This window comes from Leptonychotes weddellii, chromosome 8 (genome assembly GCF_054177405.1).
Source record: "Leptonychotes weddellii isolate Sample4059 chromosome 8, ASM5417740v2, whole genome shotgun sequence".
Lineage (NCBI taxonomy): Eukaryota > Metazoa > Chordata > Mammalia > Carnivora > Phocidae > Leptonychotes > Leptonychotes weddellii.
Genome location: NC_138376.1, coordinates 13,620,832 through 13,628,353, shown reverse-complemented (window position 1 = coordinate 13,628,353; position 7,522 = coordinate 13,620,832). Strand labels below are relative to the sequence as shown.

The 7,522-nt window shown below is 41.1% G+C and overlaps 1 long non-coding RNA gene across 1 annotated transcript; it reads left to right on the top strand.

Annotated features, from left to right (window-relative positions):
• The first annotated feature begins 1,146 nt into the window (after nt 1-1,146).
• Nucleotides 1,147-7,289, top strand: LOC145722948 (uncharacterized). Its single transcript, XR_014147520.1, has 2 exons — nt 1,147-1,253; nt 1,933-7,289. It is a non-coding gene; the product is annotated as an uncharacterized LOC145722948 (long non-coding RNA).
• The last annotated feature ends 233 nt before the right edge of the window (nt 7,290-7,522 follow it).

Genomic DNA, 7,522 nt, shown 5'->3' with positions numbered 1-7,522 from the left:
TGTGTTCTCTCTCTCACTGTGTCTCTCTCCGTCAAATAAATTTTAAAAATCTTTAAAAAAAAAGAAGAACAGAGCCTTGGCAATTGAGAGAGCTGGATTTAAGCCTCCATCTTATAATTCTGTGACTGAAACAACTTCTTTTAGTCTCAGTTTCTTAAATCTCTGGAAGAGGATGATAATGGAACTGCATCATGGTATTTTGTGGTGTGAGAATAAAAAAGCTAACTCCACTTTAAGGGAAGTACCAGTCATTCTGTGGCTTTAGCAACAGGTAATCCTAATTGATCAATGACAACTTGCTATAATAACCAGTAAACCAATCAGTGACAGATCACAGTTCTCCAAAACAGCCAACTAGCAACAGCCTCACAGCACAGACCATACTTCTGAAGGTCAGCCAACCAGCAACTGTCTTACTTGAATTACTCTGTCTCCAGAGCTAAATAACAACCCATTCCTAAGACCTCTGCTTCTGAACACACACTGTCCCTGAACTTGACATTTGCCCAAACCCTATGCAAGTGCAGCTCATAGCCTTGCTCAGAGACTGTGCAGTTTGTAAGCACAGCTATCCCTTGTTCAGCAGTAATTTCAGCTTTTTGTTTCAGGCATTGAGCAGTGGCCATGTCTTTTTTTTTTTTTTTTAAGATTTATTTATTTATTTGAGAGAGAGAGAGAAAGACAGAAGGAGAGAGCATAGCAGGAGAGTCGGGGAGAGGAAGAGAAAAATCTCAAGCACACTCCATGATGAGTGGTCATACCTTTTGACAGAGGATAAAATTGGGTCATATGTGAAAAGTATTTAGCATAGTGCCTGGCACAGAATAATCACTTAAGAAATGTTAGCTGTTATCTTGAGTGAGTAATTCTATTCGTGTCCTCTAAGGTTGCTCTGGCTTTTTCGATAACAAAGGCTGTCAGCCTGGGAATGACATTTTGGTTGTCTGGAGCACCCCCACACAAAATGGGCATATCTGGGGCATGACCGACATGCAGCTGGGCCTGGAGGTGACAAGATAGAGGAACGTCCCCCAAGGAGGATGATCGGGACAATAGTGGCTCATTGTAACCGTGGCCACATCTTGTCCAGCCATGCTCCTGTCTGCTTTACAAGCTGCTGTCGGCGAGTAGCCTTGTTACACTGTTGAATCACAGTGCCTGCTAAACCCCAGAGTTCTTTCCACAGGGGCTGCTGATGACCACCAATTCCAACCTGCATTCGTCTGTTTGTTGGACCCCACCCAAATAGCCGGGTAAGACTTGTACCACATTAAATTTCATCTTGCTAAATTTGGTCCAGTGCCCTAGTCTGATCAAAATCCTAGATGGGAAAATGCCTTCAAATAGACACTGAAGTGAGAAATAATAAGGTTTTAGGCACATAGCAAAGGACATTTTTGCCCTTCTAGTGAAAGGCTCTGCTCTATCATTCCTTTGTGCATGAGATTCTGCTATCAAAGTTGGGATCCAGGAAGGAGGAATGTTTATATTTTACTTTATATAGACCTTAGTTTTTAGAACAGCTTTAGAGTTACAAAATTATTGAGAAAATAGTATAAAGTTCACATATGCCAGCACCCAGCTTCTCCTATTTTTATTTTAAAGATTTTATTTATTTATTTGAGAGAGAGAGCATGATGAGCTGGGGGGGGGGGGGGAAGTGAGGCAGAGGGAGCAGGAGAAGCAGGCTCCCTGCTAAGCAGGGAGCCTGACAAGGGGCTCGATCTCAGGACCCTGGGATCATGACCTGAACCGAAGGCAGACGCTTAACGACTGAGCCACCCAGGCATCCTCAGTTTCCTGGATTATTACCATCTTACATTAGTGTGGTACATTTGTTATAATTAATTGATACATTATTGTTAATTAAAGTTCATACTTTATTCAGACTTCCTTAATATTTACCCAGTGTTCTGTTGTTGTTTTTTCCAGGATGCCATCCAGATTACCATATTATGTTTACTTGTCATTTCTCTTTAGACTCTTCCAGATGGTGAGCTTCTCAAACTGCCCTTGTTTTGATGACCTTGATAGTTTTTAGGAAGACTGGTCAGGTATTTTGTACAATGCCCCTCATCTGTTGTTTTTCTCATGATTAGATTGGGATTCTGATTTTGGAGGGGAGGAAAAGCACAGAGGTGAAGTGACATTTTCATCACATCATATCAAGAGCACATACTATCAACATGACTGCTCATTGTTGATTTTAGCCTTGCTCACCTGGCTGAGGGAGAGCTTGTCAGACTTTTCCACTATAAAGTTACTCTTTTTCCCTTTCTGTATAGCATTATTTGGAAGGAAATCACAGTGCACAGCCCACAGTTAAGAGTGGGGAGTTATGCTCCATCTTCTTGAGGGTGGAGTATCTACATAAATTATTTGGAATTATTCTGGGCATTTGTCTCTTCTCCCATTTGTTAGTTTATTTATTTATTCAATCATATTTATATCAGGATGGACTCATGGATTTGTAAAAATATTTTGCATTATAATACAAGACTATTTTTTATTTTTATTTATTTATTTATTTATTTTTTAAAGATTTTATTTATTTGAGAGAGAGTGAGAGAGCATGAGAGGAGAGAGGGTCAGAGGAAGAAGCAGACTCCCCGCCGAGCAGGGAGCCAGATGTGGGACTCGATCCCAGGACTCCGGGATCATGATCTGAGCCGAAGGCAGTTGCCCAACCAACTGAGCCACCCAGGCACCCAATACAAGACTATTTTTTTAAAAAATTGTTCCAGCTTTGGCCATTGGGACCTCTTTCAGTTGACTTTTGTGTCCTTTTGACATGATCCCATTGTTGTGGAGTTTTGTTGTTCTTGGTTGGTTTGTTAGTTTAGCACTTACTTTCTACCACCACGAAATGCTCCAGGCTCATCTTGTCCACCTGGAAGTGGAGGAGAGCTGTCTCCTGAAGCTGTGTAAGACCCTGGCACACGGGCAGCAGGCTAAGATCCCCTTAACCAAATCCAACAGCATGGTTGAAAGGCTCTCCTCTACTTCCAGACTGACTGTGGGCAGCCTTTAGTGGTCTCCTTTCTCTTCTCCTTTTTGCAATACAAGTTCTCAAGTGTCTCAGCTTCAACCAAGGGTTGGTGCCCAGTGGGTGTCCACTCTAAAATTAGCAAGGGAAAATTCTTATAGACATCATTATATGTTTAAATTTCTAAAATATTATAAATGCATGTGATAATGGAGAGCCTTCACTGCTATGTAACATGAGATTTGGCATGTCTTACTTCTCTTGCTTACTAGAAATTTCTTGAAGGCAGAGACCACATTTTTTGCTTCTTTGTATAATTCCTATACTGAGCACTTAGGATATAGCTGGTGAAAGAATATATTCTGTTGAATATGTCACAATTTTTTTCAATCATTTTGGCAAATATGTTCTCTAAGATGAACTTCATTTTTTTTTTTACATCACAAAATCAAAACTTAAGGTTGTACCTTTATTTTAAAAGGCTCTGTTAGAGTTCCATGATGATTGTGATATTCTTGCAACAAGGATAGTGACACCCAAAGCAGAAATGGATGATGGTCTCTGTTCAGAAGCCCGCAGGGCCAGCACTCGAGCCTGAAGACAGAGACCTCCATAGATGACTTCTGTACATCCCTTTCTGGTGTCGTAATTCTGGGTGCCCTTGAATTAAGGGGTTTTATTGCTCCATCTTGGCAATCGCCAGAAAAGATCTTTAAAAGCCTAGTGCTTAGGGTGGTTAAGAGAAGGAATTCACATGGCTTTTGGAAACCTGGATAGTATAGTTTATTAAATAGGCCATCTGGGGACACAAGGCTTTTTCAGTTGGGGTTTTTAAAACCTCACCCTTAAGAAGCATTAGGAAAGAGAATGTTTATTTTCCACATGCAGAGGTCTCCACAGGCAGCCAGGTGGCATTTTTACTCAGTAGTGCCCTTCTGGTGCATCAGTCAGGAGAGTCACAGGTGGCTACGGTCAGAAAGGGGCTTCTTTAACCTCTTCTCTCCCCTCCATGGCCCCAGAATGCCTCATGTTTCAAAAGACTTATCAGACCAATTGTAAAACACAAAGTTATATGGGTAGCTCAGCTGTCTGAGAGAGGATCAGAAGATCCAGCTCTAATGGGCTGATTAATGGAAAATCCATTACTGATGTAGGATAAGAAGAATATTTTTTTGCTTTAACCAAGTGGTATGGAAATATGAATAAATAGGCTGACTATCAGCAGAAGAAGTTAGTGGTAAGAACTCTGGTTGTCTGTTCTGTGTGGTTTGTAAATAGAAATGTTAAAGGGTGATTTTTGGTTTTTGAAGTGTTTACTAAGTTTATTTATGATATTTATACTTTAAAAGATAATAAAAATATGGGGCACCTGGGTGGCTCAGTTGGTTATGTAGCTGCATTTGGCTCAGGTCATGATCCCGGGGTTCTGGGATGGAGCTCCAGGATGAGCTCCAGGGAGCCTGCTTCTCCCTCTCCCCCGCCCCCACCAACTTATGCTCTTTCTCACTATCTCTCTCTCTCAAATAAATAAATTCTTTAAAAAAAAGATAATAAAAATACATCCTCTCCCATTAAGTAGACTACACAGTTAAAATAAATATTTTTTCCTTGTAGAAGTTCAACAACGAAATCATTTTATGTAAAGACATTTTTATTTTTTAAAATATTTTATTTATTTACTTGAGAGAGAGAGAGACAGAAGGAAAGAGCGCAAGCAAGAGGAAATGAATGGCAGGCAGAGGGAAGAGAGAGAAGCAGGCTCTCCGCTGAGCAGGAAGTCTGATGTAGGGTTCGCTCCCAGGACCCCAGGATCATGACCTGAGCTAAAGGCAGACGTTTAACTGACTGAGCCACCCAGGTGCCCCGTAAAGACATTTTTAATTTCCTAGTTCATCAAATCTCATTTACCATATTTTGAACAACAATGAAATTAAAATATCCTCACTAAGTAGGAGTGCCAGATAAAGGATACCCAGTTAAATTTGAATTTTAGATAAATAGTGAATATTTCCTGTAGGTCCATGCAATATTTGGGATATACTTTTATTCAAAATGTACTTGTTATTTGTCTTATTTCCAATTTAACAGGGAATCTTTTATATTATTTGTTAACTCTGGCAACCCTATCACCAAGGCAAATTTTTCTGGAAGAAATTTGAAGCTATCAACATAGCTTTTACTTATATTTTTTCTTTTTTTTCGAAAAGATTTTATTTTTTTTATTTATTTGAGAGGTAGAGCGAGCAGGGAGAGGAGCAGAGAGAGAGGGACAAGCAGACTCCACGCTGACCGAGAAGCCTGACATGGGCCCTGATCTCACCATCCTGAGATCATGACCTGAGCCAAAACCAAGAGCTGGATGCTTAAATGACTGAGCCACCCAGGTGCCCCTCAACATAGCTTTTAATAAAACACATTGGCTTTTTTTATTGTTGTTGTTTAAATGTTTTATTTATTTATTCATGAGAGTCAGAGAGACAGAGAGGCAGAGGCAGAGGGAGAAGCGGGCTCCCCGCCCAGCAGGGAGCCCGATGCGGGACTTGATCCCAGGACCCCGGGACCATGACCTGAGCCGAAGGCAGACGCCAACCATCGGAGCCACCCAGGTGCCCAACACATTGGCTTTTATTTACACTGTGAAATCAACTTTATGTGATCCATGGAGTAGAGGTGTCCGACTCCTTGCATCTCATTGGCTCACAGCCCGTTCCAATCCACCTCATTGAGCCCCATCACACCCCAGAAATGGCTTTTGTCATGGTCACCAATGATTTGCATATTGTCAGATCCAATGAACACTTTTCTGTCCTCATCTTTGGCTTCTGTGACCCCCTTCTCTGTCCCGGTTTTCTCCCTATCTGACCACTAATTCTCACTCCTCTGTCAGATCCTCTTACTCTAACTACAAATTGGGAATTCCTTATGGTCCATATCAGATTCCCCTTTCTTCTCCTTCTATACCAACACTGTCCAATAGAAATTTCTGTGAGGATGGAAATATTCTATATATGCACTTATCCACGCAGCAGCGGCTAGCTAAACGTGGCTGCTGAGGAAATGCGGTTAGTATGACTCAGGAACTAATTTTTAATTTTATTTAATTAATTTATATTGCCCCATAAAGCCAGTGGCTACCATATTGGACAGCACAACTCCAGGCTATCTTACAAGGTGAGCTATTAAAAAACAGCTTTAGACTTGCAAGTTCCTGGGTTTTATCTGTAGCTCAGATCTCCCCACAGGGCTGCAGGGTTATATTCATCTGATAACTCGGATGACTCACAAGCACTGACTGATCATAACTGGTCTTTCCTCAGCTGCCACTATTCAGACAATGGCACCAATGGCACTCGGTTTGTTGAACCTAGAAAATGAAAGTTGTTCTTGATTTTTTTCCTTTTCCTTACTATCTCACGTCCAAACTGTAAGTAACTTCTATTGAGTCTACCTCCAACTTGCATTTTGAATCTGTCCATTTCCCTTCATCTCTACTGCTACCACCCAATCCAAACCATCATTATATCCTGCCTGGATGACTCGCAATTGTCTCCCTGCCTCTTGAACCCCCCTTCAGCCCACTATCTACATCGTTTCAGTATAATCCTCTCAAAATGTGAGTTAGATCATGTCACTTTTCTGCTTATGATTCTTGCATGTTTTGCCATTGCTTTTGGAATAAAATGTCAATTCCTTGTTTTGGACTTCAAGAATCTGGACCCTGCTTTCCCTTCCAACCCTTATTCTGAGTTTCTTCTTGTCCCTTTGCACTAGACCTTCTGGGACAACGTATGCTCTGCTGCCCCAGGGCCTTTGCACTTGCTATTTCTCACCTGCAGTGTCTTCCCCAGCTATTTACCTGGACAGCCTTTTCTTACTCTTTGGTTCTTAACTCAGTACTTCAGGGAGCTCTCCCCTAACCACTTATCCCAATGGGTTCGCTTCCATTTCCTTATTCTCCACGTCAGCGTAGAGACTGTTTTCTCCTTTACATTGTGTGCTTGTCTCTTTAATGTCTATGTAGCACACCAGCCTGTGAGCTCCAAGAGGGCAGAGGCTTCTATGTAACTCCCTGCATCTATCTAATAGTAGCACATCACTGATGCATAGTAGAACTCGATAAATATTTGTTGAATGATGAATGAATGAATGAATGAATGAGCTCATGCTGTGACTTATACACAGGGTATTATATCTTATTTTATTGTTTTCAAAATCCAGTTTTTAATTTGTATTTTAAATGGCAACAAGTGGATGACTTGGCTCCTGCCAACATCTTCCCATTTTCATTCAATGAACACAACAATGGCATCCAGGGAAAAGTCAGAGGTAATAAAGATTAATTACACTGAGAATAGTGTCTTTCAAGTCTCCACAGGACCATATTGCTTTCAGCTTCCTAGTGAGACACTAAAGAGGTTTCCAGTACTTTTCTGGTAAATTATAGACAAGGATTGCATTTTGGAATTATCGGGGAAGCTTTAAAATATGCTGGCTGGGTCTCATCCCCATAGATTTAATTGGTCTGAGGTGCATCCT